The sequence below is a fragment of the Neophocaena asiaeorientalis genome, unplaced genomic scaffold (genome assembly GCF_003031525.2).
Source record: "Neophocaena asiaeorientalis asiaeorientalis breed wild unplaced genomic scaffold, Neophocaena_asiaeorientalis_V1.1 scaffold40, whole genome shotgun sequence".
Taxonomy (NCBI): Eukaryota; Metazoa; Chordata; class Mammalia; order Artiodactyla; family Phocoenidae; genus Neophocaena; species Neophocaena asiaeorientalis.
Window position 1 is genome coordinate 11,542,491 of NW_020185335.1, and position 7,331 is coordinate 11,549,821.

Consider the following 7,331-nt stretch of genomic DNA (forward strand, 5'->3'; position numbering starts at 1 on the left):
TAAAGCATTCTTCAAGGTCCCTGCGGGGAAGGGGTGTCCTGCTGTACCTGTTGACCACTCCCAGTCAAGTGGCCCGAATCGCTGACCCCCAGGAAGGGAGAAGGCAGAAGGCAGAAGGAAGGGTTTGTGTGGAATCATCACAGTGGTGTCCCCGTGGTCAAATGGATCCCAGTCAGGCTCCCAGTCTCTCGCAGGTGGGCTCCTGGCTCTCGGGGGCTGCTGGCCGTCGGGCAGATCAGCGTCCTCGGCTCTTGGGAGATGCTGGACGTCTGCAGAAAACCCTGGCTTAGCCCAAGCTGAGGCTCCTCCCCTGCCAGGGCAGCACCATCGTGCCTCCAGGAAGCAGGCTGTAGCCAAGTGCCCAGGCAGACCTGGGTTCACATCCTGCTCCCACCGCTTGGAACCAGGCAAGTGTCTTCAGCTCACAGCCTCAGTTTCCTCTTCTGCTAAGTGGGGTAACATTGTAGGAACCACCTCAAAGGGCTGGTCTGAGGATAAAGGAGAGGCCTATGTAAAGTGCCTAGTACAAAGTGCAGCACATAGTAGGTGCTCAAGAAATGTGAGTCCCTACTGTCCTTCTCCTTTAGCTTCTTTCTCCTTTAGCTTCTGCTTTCGTAGATGCTCATCAGTCAGGTTGGACGCAATGCAAACTTGATTTGTATCAGTTGGGATGTATTTGGCGGTCAGTAAGAAAAAGCTCCAGCTCTACCCGCTTAACCCTAAGGAAGATTAGTTTGTCCTTGTAATAACAAGCCCAGAGGTAGGACGGCTCCAAGGCTGACTAAATTCAACAGCTCAGCAATGTTCCCAAGAATTCAGGTTTTTTGTTTTGTTTTTTTTCCCATGCGGCCATTTCAGCGTTGGCCTCACTGTCCGATCAGCTCCCCTCATTGTGGCAAAGTGGCTGCTGCAGATCCTGGCATTGCATCCTGACTGGGTAAAGTCCAGACACACAAAAGAACCACCACTTTCCTGCTAGTCTCTGGGGTGAGGACCACTTTCCCAGAAGCACCTCCCCTGATTTCCCCTCACACCTCATTGGCCCAGATCAGATGACAGACCCATTCCTGAGCCAATCACCAGCAGGTGGCGGGTGGGAATACATGACTGGCTTCAGCCAATCATCCAGGTGGTTAGGGCTATGGGGGGATCCGCCACCCTCATCACTAGGTGACTGCTCTTTGAAATCCTGCTCTCACCACCCTTTTCTCCAATTCCTCCCTCATCTCTGGATACAGCTAGAGCTGCCTTCTTACCCCTTAAGACCCTCATGACTTTACAAGCCAGCAGAATTGGAGCCAGAGGCAGGTGGCCCCTGCCTGGAAGATTCTTCCCACCTCCCATCCCAGACGTGTTGCTCCTTCCCATCTCTGGGTTTAGTCGTCACCCCTTGGACGCTGCCCCTCCCCAGCCAATCTAAAGGGGGTTCCCCATCCCACACGGCACCCCAGAGTCACTTCCTCAGACTTTTATGTCATTTCAGCACTTAGCATAATTTACCTGCTTTCTTGGTCTGTGTCTCCCCGCTGGACCACCCCCTTCGTGACAGGGGATCTCCCCCATTTTATCTGGGTCCTACTGTGTCACAGGACACAGAGATCCTGGGTACCCCAGGAAAACACAAGATGAGGCTGCTGTGTATGAACGTGGGAAGCATTTGTTTCCCTGGAAAGTTAAGCGTTTCCTCGGGGAAAGGATTGTGAAATCTCCAGCTCACCTCCCACCGCTTGGAACCAGGCAACATAGCCATGTATCAGCAGAGGGGAATGGTCTGACGTCCAACTTATCTGGAGTCAGAGGGGTTTTTTTTCATTTTTTAAAAATGTCATCCTTGGCATTTAAACAACATCTTGGATGGTTTCACCTAGCGTAGGTGTTGTGGAGCCCACATTAGCAGCATCCTGGATTGTCTGACCTTGACCCCCATGAGGTTGACCCGGTTGAGCGATTGGCCGAAAGGAACAGCTACATCATGCTTGTCTTGGTGGTCGAGCTGAGTTCTTGGTGCTATTGCTGAGCTGTTGAATTTAGCTACTCCCTTGCCCTGGTGTAGGATATGGGCACAGATAACTGGAATCTGTTTCTGCCCTAGACCTTTTTTTTTCTTTTTTTTCCTGGCCATGCCACGTGGCTTGTGGGATCTTAGTTCCCATGCAGGGGCTCAAGTTTGTCCAACCAGGCCAGGGGACTTGGTGCCGGGCAATCAGCAACTCGGATCGCTGGCTGGCATTAAGATGGCCCGTCAAAGCCATCTGGGCAGGAGCCCTGGGTGAGGAATGTGGGAGCACCCATCTAGCCCATCACTGAGTATTTGCTGAGACCCTACTACGTGCCAGGTGCACAGTACGTGAGAAAGAATAAACCAGAAACAATAAAGATGCTGGCCCTGCTCTTAGGGTGCTTTCTGTCTATCAGGAAAGTCGGGCATGGTAACAAAGAATTGTCACTTCCACCATCAGGTTGTGTGAGCCCTGTCAAGCAGAGGTACACGGGGCCGTGAAAGCCTGTTGTAGCGGAACTGAGCTACTCTGGAGATCAGGGAATGTTTCTGGGATGAAGGGACTAACTGTTTTGCCAAGAGCTGAGATATGAAGAAGCCTTAACAAGTTTATTCAACAAGGAAAACAGGGAAGAGTGTTGGGAAGTGGGAACAGCATATGCAAAGGCACTGTGGCTAAGGCACATGGTGAGTGTGTGTAGGGGGCAGTCCAGCACGCGGCAGCAGGGAGAAGCAGGAGGGAGCGTGTAGGGACATGTGGCTCCCGAGGTCAGGGTGTGGGCCAGTGGGGGAGAGGCCAACTTTATCAGGGCTCCTGGCCCTGACAGTTCATTAGAATCAGCTGGGGAGGGACTTCCCTGGTGGCGCAGTGGTTAAGAATCCTCCTGCCAATGTAGGGGACACGGGTTCGAGCCCTGATCCGGGAAGATTCCACATATCCTGGAGCAACTAAGCCCGTGCGCCACAACTACTGAGCCTGCACTCTAGAGCCCGTGAGCCACAATTACTGAGCCCACGTGCAACAACTACTGAAGCCCATGTGCCTAGAGCCCATGCTCTGCAACAAGAGAAACCACCGCAGTGAGAAGCCCACGCACCGCAACGAAGAGTAGCCCCTGCTCGCCGCAACTAGAGAAAGCTCGCACACAGCAACAAGGACCCAGTGTAGCCAAAAATGAATGAATGAATGAATAAATAAATTTATTTATTTAAAAAAAAAGAATCAGCTGGGGAACTTTGGAAACCACCAGTTCTGATTTCTTTGATCTGGGTTCTGATTCACTTGGTCTGTGCTGGACCTGGGTATGGGTGTGATTGAAACCCGTTCCCATGGGTGATGCTCCCACGCGGCCAGGTGGAGAAAGGCCGGGCCAGACCAGCAAGGCCCGTGGGGCATGCATTTTTATCCGTATCCCAGCAGGGCCATGGCAAGGTCTTCAGCTTGGGAGGTGGGACGAGGAGGGGTTTCACGATCACATGTGCTTTGGGGGAGAAACAAAACCAAGCAGCTGAGAAGTAAACCATGCTTTGGGGGTGGGTCCAGGTCCTGCAGAAAAAACCGAGAGAAGCCTGTTAGCGACCTGGCCTGGCAGCTAGAGAGGGCCTGAGCCTGCTGATGGAATTGGTACCAGCCTCGGCTGTGGGAAGAGAGGGGTCGCGAGCCAGCCAGCCTGCCCGCCGGACCTTTCCATCCATGTCCGTTGGCTTCGTGGCTTCCTACTGCTTGAAAGGGGACCTTGTACTGCAGCAATCCCGAAAGGCAGAAGGAAGCGAGGGAGGTCCCATTGGCCAGAGAGGAGGGGTCGGTTCCGGATGGTGGTGGGGTCTGGCCCTGGACCAGTCACTCTGGGGCGCTGGACGAGGGAAGCTGGGAGTTTCCCGGCTGGGAGGGCATCCGCTGTGAATTAAGTGGGGAGAGGGACAGTGAGTGGAGGTCAGGAACAGGGTGGCGGGGTGAAGTGAGGTCAGGGCCTGGCTGTCCAAGAATGGGTGGCCCAGGGGACATCTGCTTTCATTCACGGGCTGGAGCAGAGCTGGGCGGGGCTGTTCTGCAGGCTGATGGTGCAACTCCAGGGCCTTTCCCAGCGGTCCTCCCTGCTCTTGCAGAGGACGCTGCGGAGAACCAGGCACCTCCTATAGAGGCTTGACTACCTCTCTATTTAATCTTGGCCCAGAGGGTGCAAAGGCTTACCTGACGTCACACAGCAGTATTTGGAACCAGGGCCATCTTCAGGTGTACGTCCCAGGGCCCACAAGGCTTTTAGGGGCCCAGGAGAGTGATTTAAATTCTCTTAAAATGAGAGGAAATAGAAAGAATATATTCCAGGTTGGATTATATTTTTCCTTTTATCAATGCCGTCATAATAGATCATTGTTAATTTTTTTTTTTTTCTGATAGAGGAAAGGGCCCAGGAAGGCAAAAGCACCAAGGGCTCATGGAATAACATGGTTCTGTTTGGATGGTGATACCCCCTCGCCACTTAGGTAAGGCGAGGCTCTCCTCCTGGGCATCGGGCTGCATCTCCAGCCCGTTCTCTGTCCAGCCTCGTCCTTCACTTCTCAGATGTGTGGCCACTTCACCAGGGGGCCTCTGCTGGCTTCTGTGACTGGGTCACTCCCCCTCCCCCCGTATGCCCTTGTTGCAGCTTGGTCCTGTGGACGCACGGGGCAATAGTTTTGAGCCCAGACACTGAGAGCGAGTGTCTGGGTTGCAGTCCCAGCTCTGCCAATTATCAGCCGTGCATAGCTGGGCAGGTTGTTCATTTCTCTGACCCTCAGTTCCCTGTCTGTAAAGTGGGGATGGTAAGGGTACCTGACTAACAGGGTTTTGATGGATGAGATGAGTGAATATTTTCAAAGCGCTCCATTGTTAACCTGAGACTCAGTCTCATCTGTAAAATGGGTTGACGATAGTAACTATCTAGTAGAGTTGTGATAGATTACTTTAGTATTTTTGAAGCACTTGAAACCATGCCTGGAGCCAAAAAGTATCATCTAAGTGTTTATTAAAAACACTGATTATTATCTGACTCCTCTACTTGTTAAGCCCCGTAAAGGCAGGGACTGGGCCTGGTTTCTCCCCAGCATCCCCAGGCCTGGCACATAGTAGATATTCAAAGGTTTGAATGAATGAATGTTTTCTGCTCCTCCTTGTATGCCTCTATGTCTGTTTCTGCTGGAAGTCACTCACACTTTAGTATAAAGTATGAATGAATGCCACCCTGTCCCCTTTCCTAGAGCACTTATTTGCCTGACCTGATCACTGTGGAAGAAATCTTCTGCCTCTTTGGGGAAGGAATGTGGTGCCTCAGTGATCAGGTGGGGGAGTTTCATGGGGGTTGGAAGGGCAGGATTTCTTCCTAGACCCTGGCACCACAAGCCATGTCCTCTGCTCCTTAGAGGGAGGCCCTGAGCAGTTGCACCCTTTGTATTTCCTTTTTTTGGCTGTATTACGTCTTCGTTGCTGCCCGTGGGCTTTCTCTAGTTGTGGCGAGCGGGGGCCTCTCTTCGTTGCGGTGCATGGGCATCTCACTGTGGTGGCTTCTCTTGTTGAGGAGCACGGGCTCTAGGCACACAGGCTTCAGTAGCTGTGGCACGCGGGCTCAGTAGTTGTGGGTCGTGGGCTCTACAGCGCAGGCTCAGTAGCTGTGGTGCAAGGGCTTCGTTGCTCCGTGGCATGTGGGATGTTCCTGGACCAGGGCTTGAACCGGTGTCCCCTGCATTTGGAGGCGAATTCTCAACCACTGCGTGCCTAGGGAAGTCCCACCCTTTGTATTTTTAAAGGAGATATTTTCCTCGCTTTCTGGAGGGAGCAAAGCTGCCAGCAGGCAGCGGCTGTCAGACTCCTGTGGGCAGGGCCTGGCCAGCTGGCCGCTGGCAGCAGAGTTGAAAAGCCTTGCCAGCTCCAAGGCTTTCCCAGAGGAAACCCCGCCCATGGATCTGCAGGAAGTCACACTCAGGCTTGATGAATCCCAGGAGTGCAGCCCATGAGGCTTGGGATCAAATCCAGGTCTCCAGAGCTCAGATAAACCAGAAGGACCCCCGCCACTTGGAACATAAAGTTCTGAGGCTTGGCAGGAATTGGGGAGGAATTGCCCGCCCTGACATGAGGGGCCCCAGGCCCTGGCCGGCCCCCTCAGCCCCAGCTGGGAGCGCCCAGGCTGGCTGTCAGGCCGGGATCCTGCCTTGTCCTGGTCAAAGGAAAGCGGCTGCTTTCCTGGGTAGATTTGTACCATGTTTATTTCTCGACTCAGAGCCTTTTCTCCTTCCACATGAAACCCAGAGGGCAGCCGTGTTCCCAGAATAGTCACCCCCTGTCTTGAAGACTTGGGAAGATCATTTTTATAAGTTAATGTTTACAAGAAATTAACTGATGGCACACAGCTCGGTGCCTTGGGTCCCTGTGGTCTGAATACAGCTGAGGAACTGATAGCTCAGTTGAAGAACATTTATTGAGCACCTGCTGTGGCCAAGCCCTGTGCCATGTCCTGAGGAAAGCACCTGGGAGGTCAGTCATGAATGGGGGCTTTGGGAAACATGCCTGACTTTTGTGACCATCTCTTAGTCCGTAGACCAGGGATAAGCCTTTGTGTCATGACCATGACATTTGTTCTGTGCAGTGGGCCAGTGCCTACTGAGCGCTGTGCAAGGCACAGGGGTGCAAGCAGTAAGAGAGACGTGGGTACCTGACCTTGAGAGCCTACAACCTGCTCCAGGGTGTAGCAGCTTCCCTCTGCCTCTGTAGTGAATGACCACAAACTCAGTGTCTCAGATGACAGAAGTGCGGAGCCGCGAGCATCCCACAGACACAGGCTGAGCTGGGACTCAGCCCAGGGGCTCTGAATCCAGAGCTCGGGTCCCTTCTGCTTCGCTTGGTAGGGTGTCATGGTCATCAGATGGGGCTTGGGTTGAGCCCCAGCTCTGCTACTACTGCCTGACTTCAGGCAAGTATTGTACCTCTATTTCCCCATCTGTAAAATGGACATCAAAGCAGTGCCTGTCTTGGGGTTGCTGAGACAGGCGATAGAGTATAAAGCTTGTGAAATATGGATCCTTGTATAAAACACACGCAAGCCAACATTTATAGCACACTTATGACGTCTGTGAAGCGCTTTACACACACAATTGCATAGAACTCTCCCAAGAAAGACACGATGTAACTGTCCACACGCCCACATTAGAGCGGAGGTCACCAGGGTTCCAGGACGCTCTTCCCACGGTGACGCGCTCCACTGGTCCCCGTTCGGCAACAAGTCTTCCAAAGAAGCTTTTGTGGGCAGAAGAGTTTGTCAGACCAGCTCAAAACTTGGACAAAGTAGCAGCCGGAAGCCCC